Source organism: Alexandromys fortis, unplaced genomic scaffold, assembly GCF_014885135.2.
Source record: "Alexandromys fortis isolate MF-2015 unplaced genomic scaffold, M_Fortis_MF-2015_v1.1 scaffold_274, whole genome shotgun sequence".
Taxonomy (NCBI): Eukaryota; Metazoa; Chordata; class Mammalia; order Rodentia; family Cricetidae; genus Alexandromys; species Alexandromys fortis.
Window position 1 is genome coordinate 734914 of NW_026068142.1, and position 6000 is coordinate 740913.

Here is a 6000-nt window from a genome sequence, read left to right on the forward strand (position 1 = left end):
TAGTATTTATTTCTTTCGGAAAATAACCTTTCTTGGTGGGGGTAAAGTGACATCTCATTGTACTTTTGGCTTACATTTTAATTTTAATTCATAGAATTGCAACATCAAAATAATTCTGATTTCAGTGTTAGAACCTTTGATTATGAGTCCATGTTTCTGACATTTTTAGTATTTTGAGCATTTTTACTTGTATAGGGGTTAGAATAAAGCGAATTTAGTATGGAACATGTTTGAAGGAGTCATATCAGCACCAGATTGACAATTTACCCACCCCCTGAAAGTCAACCATTGCTTAGGGTTGAGCAGAATACAAGTGCAAAGTTAACTCCATTATTCTAGAATTAACAATGTTAAATTAGTGTTATACATTTTAGACGCTGAATTTATTTTGAGAAATAATGAATTTTTGTGACTTACTGTGTGGTTATAACTGACTTCAGGGGAAAAGCTTATTATTTTAATGTTAGAGGAAGGATGATAGCCTGCTTTATACATTTGGATCTCTGTGATGAAAAGTACTGTTTTATCTGATATCCACAGTAAAGACAGCTTTTTTTGAATAAATTTGGCACAGGAGAATAAATTCTGACAATTTTTAGTTTTTAACATTGACAGTTTTAACACTGACTAAGGCATATACTGGTGAATGTTACAGTTGAGAAATGACATTTGGCTTTTATTTTTAATAGATGGTCGAAACCTACTTATGAATAAATTTAATCTAACAGGTGATGGTTCTGAACATAAATAATTATATGAAAATTATAGGAGAAATAGAATAGAACAAAAACAGTTATATCATACTGATGGCTTAAAAGAATTAGTTAAAATCTCCATCTTACCTGGAGCAAAGTGCAGATTTGAAGCAAAATTCCACTTACTTTCTTTATAGAAACAAACAAATTCTGAAATATATATGGGACAACAGAAGGCCAATAAACCAAAGCAATTTTGAGAAAGAACCATATTGCAAAGCAACAGTTATCAAAATTGCATGGTACTGGCATAAATCACATATATAGCAGTGAAACAAACAAAAATAGAGAATCAGAAAACAAAACCAACTATGCATAACTGATGGAGGAAGGTCATTGGCTAATAAAGAAACTGGCTTGGCCCATTTTATTGGTTAGAACATAGGTGGGTGGAGTAAACAGAATAGAATGCTGGGAGGAAGAGGAAGTGAGGTCAGAAGTAATGCAGCTCCTCTCAGTGCCAGACACCTCAGACAGAGAGGCATGCTCCACTCTCCCGGACAGATGCACGCAATGAAGCTCCTTCGACCCAGGATGGACATAGAATCTTCCCGGTAAGTGCACCTTGGGGTGCTTACACAGATGACTAGAAATGGGCTAAATTACTGTGTGAGAATTAGCCTAGAAGAGGCTAGACAGAAATGGGTCAAGCAGTGTTTAAATGAATACAGTTTGTGTGTTGTTATTTCAGGCATAAGCTAGCCAGGCGGCCGGGGTGCTGGGGACGCAGCCCCGCCGCCCTTATTTCAACACATAACTAATAATTGACATGACATCTAGACGTCACAGTGGAGAAAGAATAATACCTTCAATAAATGTTGATGAGAAATCAGATTGTTGTAATCAAAGAGTGAAACTAGGTCTCTACCAACAAAAATAAACTCAAAATTGATAAAAAGGCCCAAATGTGTTATGAAATCATAAAACTTCTATGAGAGAATAGTCCAGAGATTCTATAAAATACCTTATTGTAGAACACAAAGCAAATACCAAGAAATACAAGAAAGCTGATTTGATTTTTGTTTTACATGATCACAGTGGATAGGAACTAAAAATCATCATCAGGAAAAACTGTAGGACCTAAAATGTAAAGATTGAGCGCACACTATTGAATGATGGAGAGTCATAAAGAAACTAGGAGGGGAATTTAAAATCCTGGAATTGAATGATAATGAAAATACACCTTACCAGAACCCGTGGGACACAATAGCAGTCTTAAGAGGGAACTTACAGTTGTAGATTCTTCATTTAAAAACTTAGAGAAAACACAAATACAAAAAAAAGATACATCTGAAGGTCATAGAAAAACAAGAAGCCATGTCCCAGATCAATAGATATAAATAAATAAGAAAGACCCTCGGAAATGAACAGAGCAGAAATTTAGAGAACAGTACACAAATTCAATGAGTCAGTTGATTCTTTGAAAAGACAAAGGAAATTGACAAAAACTTAGCTGAATGAATGAGAAGAAAGAAAATGAAGGCTAAAATTGCTACATTAAAGATGAAAAGAGGGACATCACAACAGATACCAATGAAATTCACATGACCTTTAGGACATACTTAGAAAGCACATACTCCAACAAACTCAAAACATATGTGAAATGGATAATTTCCTAGACACATATGACCTAGCAAAACATAATCAAGAAGATGTTAACAATTTAGGCAGCTATGTAACAATGAGCACATAGTGTCTCAACAAAGAAAAGCTCAGAGTTGGGAAAATTCATTGTCAAATTTTAGCAAATTGTTGAAGAAGAGCAATACCATGTTCCTCAGACTCTTCCTTAAGTTGGAGAGGGAAGGAATGTTAGCTGACTCACTTTATGAAGCTGGTATTGCCCTGATACCAATGCCAGATAGAAGAACAACAAAGTCTCAGGAAACTCACACTAATGAACATACACGTAACTATTCTCAATGAAACACTGGCAAAACAGATTTATGAAATATTTATTTTATTTTCATTTTTTGAAAATATTATTTTTTAAAATGATGAATAATAAGTTTAATTCAGAATAAGTTTAAATCCACAGATTTTTTTTGTTAGGACAATCATTATTTTAATGTGTGCTACTGTGCTTGCAGTAGAATTCTATTCTCCTAGGAGTTAATAATAATTTAGAAATTTACAAGTGACAGGGACTCGCATTCAAGGAAGAATTGAAGTCAGTACTTTATAAAAATTCTGTCTTTGTAACAAGATGATAGTCAGGGACAGATTTAATTAATGTCTGGATTCCCTCAGTGCCTTCTGGGGTAAGATTGTAGGTTGTCTGGATTGTGGTTACCTACACTAAATGTCCTAGGAAGGTAGTTCAAAGCCTTGGCAGAGACTGGAGCAGCAGAAACTTATTGAAGACTCTTTTGGCCTCTTCCTTCGGAATAAAAAGAAGAGGTAAAGTAGTGTGCTTAGTCAGTTAGTTTAAGTGTTGCACTAGAAGGGAGGAAACCATTGTGAAGGAACACAGGTGAAACTGAGACTTGAACCTCTCCAAGTCTTCATTACTGGGAACAAGAGCTCGAAAACTGGAGCCAAGCTATATGGATATGCTGAAGAGAAGAGAATGGCGGCTAAATTTGGGCAGTATTTGAACATTTTAAAAAACATTTCTTCTAAAGTGTGTGTGTGTGTGCTCGCGCGCGCACGCATGCGTGTGCACGCACACACTTACACACAGGGTACAGGTACCCAATGAGGTCAGAGATGTGGCAGCTGTGAGTTTCTCTATGTGAGTGCTGGTAACTAAACCTGGATCCTTTCTTTACAAGAGAAGTACATAATCCTAGCCACTAGCAATCTCTCCAGACTCTGGACTTCAACTTTTAACAAGAGAAAATGGGAAAGGGTTTCTTGTGCTGTTGGACAAAATAGGTTCATTGGGGTTGTACACATAGAATGTCCTCACTCTTGAGAGTGTAAAAAAACCTAAGATGAGTTGTGGTTGGGGACTGGGAGCATATTGCTCCTTAGGCCATTGTTAACAGGATGGCTGGATCCCCAAATCTCTTTATTTTCAAACCCTAGTTACTAAGAAAGGATCCTGTAGGAATTGGGGTGAATCTAGGCCATAAATAAAATATCACTTTATTTTAAATAAAAGTCAATTTGAGCTCTACTTAGAGTGACCTTTGTATAATAAAAATTCCAGAAATCAAATAAGTTGATGTTGTTTGATATCATCAAAGGGATTCAGAATTCAGAATTTAAAATTTCCTTCTTCCAGGCTGTAGAGATGCCTCAGCAATTAAGAGTACTGGTTTCTCTTACATAACATCCAGGTTTGATTCCCAGCACCCATATTATAGCTTACTATTTGTAAGTCCTGCTTGGCCATCAGCCACTGTCTTCTGGCCTCTGTGGCACCTGGCACATATACATGTAGTACACAGACATGTACACACATATACAGTGCACAAACATATATACACACATACAGTATTCAGACATATATGCACATATACGGTGCACAGACATATATGCACACATATAGTATACAGACATATGCACAAATACAGTGTACAGACATATAAGCATATGTAGAGTACACAGACATATATGTATATATACAGTACACATACATGCAGGCAAAGTAGTCATACATATAAAATACAATAAAGAAATATAAAAATAAGTAATAAAGCCCATTGTTCCTTAGAAACTACAGCATCATGTTGAGTTTTGAACTCTCTTTCCCTACAGCTTTGTCTATGATGATTTTGGGCAGAAAACGTTAGTTGCTTTTTTTTTTCTTTTCTATATTTTCCTTATTTCTCTCTTTGTACTAGACTCTGTACAGAAGTCTCAAAGAATGTCCCCAAATCCACTTTCTCATCCCACACTTATCACCTGCTTTACATGTAGTGACTCCACTCCCACTTGAGTGAATTCTTCACACTAAGGTTCTTCTTAAGTTAGTTTTAAGAGAATATTTTCTTCTGATGAAAAAGAAGATAGATAAGGGTAGATTGATCTAATGCTGAGTGTTCTTAAAATGGAAATTTGCCTTTGTAACAGGAAGAAATCACAAAATCTTTCCAAAAATTGCAGAGAAGGGAACACATCCCAACTCAATCTGATGATGCTACTATTACTGTGATATTAGAAGATAAAGGTTGCAGAAAAACCACAATCTTATGATAATTCTTAGCAAAATAATATAGATGGAACTGGCCTCATAGGAGAAGTACTCCGGAGTGTGACCAAGGGGAATTTTTGCCAAGAGAGAAAGGTTAGGTCAACACGCAGCAATCAAAGGTGCATCCCATGTTGATAAAATAAGGAACAATAACAGGGCAACTGCAATAAATTGAGAAAAAGCATTTTTGAAAACGTAAAATTCTTGCATTATAAAAGCATCTCTAAAAGCTAATCACAGGAGTTTAAAATCACACTAAATGGTGAGATCCTGTAGTTAGATCTCTTGTAGTTAGGAAAAAAGGAATGGCATCCTTTCTCACCACTGTTCAGCATCATTCCAGCAGTTTTATCAAAGAGACACAACTAACAATAAACCTAAGTAGATCAAAGGCATTGACTTTGGAAATGATGACCTAGATTACATCATGCTATCTATAGAAAATCCCAGCCGCTTCGCACACACACACACACACACACGCACGCACGCACGCACGCACGCACGCACACACACACACACACACTTAACAAAACAACAAAATGAATCAGTACTCACCTTCATGTTCTACTGTTGTCAGTGAGGTAGGTGGTGCTGGAGTCAAAAGATGCTCAGGCAATTCATCATCAGTTTTTCCTAGTTTGATAAGATAGATGATGGTGTTATTAACCACAGTCTCGTCTCATCTGCCAAGGAATGAGGTTTAGAAATGATCTGCAATCAATCTACAGATGTGCCAAGTAACCCTTGTCCTTTACTGTATTTCAGCTCATTCTATCTAAAGGGGAATGCAAGTATGGAATTATTGAATGACTGATTTAAACACACGCACATACACAGCCACACTGACACTCACACCCATACCTCCTCACCCCCCACACCCATACACTTCCAGTCCTCCACCCCCATATATACACCATCCACACACACACACATACATACCCACACCCAAATACACACACACACATACATACTGACACCCAAACACACACACATACCCACAGCCAAACACACATACCATACACACACACCACACATTCAGTATGAGTGATCCAAACATCCAAACAGCAAGTTTTTATTGCAGATTATTTCCTGGATATTATCAAA

The 6000-nt window shown here is 36.6% G+C and overlaps 1 protein-coding gene across 2 annotated transcripts in view; it reads right to left on the reverse strand.

The window, feature by feature from the left end:
* Emcn (endomucin) overlaps positions 1 to 5576 on the reverse strand; it is a 48278-nt gene extending 42702 nt beyond the window's left edge. For both annotated transcript variants that reach the window (XM_050126849.1, XM_050126848.1), the window contains exon 1: positions 5452 to 5576. The gene's annotated coding sequence lies outside the window, so the exon portion shown is untranslated. The remainder of the gene's footprint in view (positions 1 to 5451) is intronic.
* Positions 5577 to 6000: the final 424 nt, after the last annotated feature.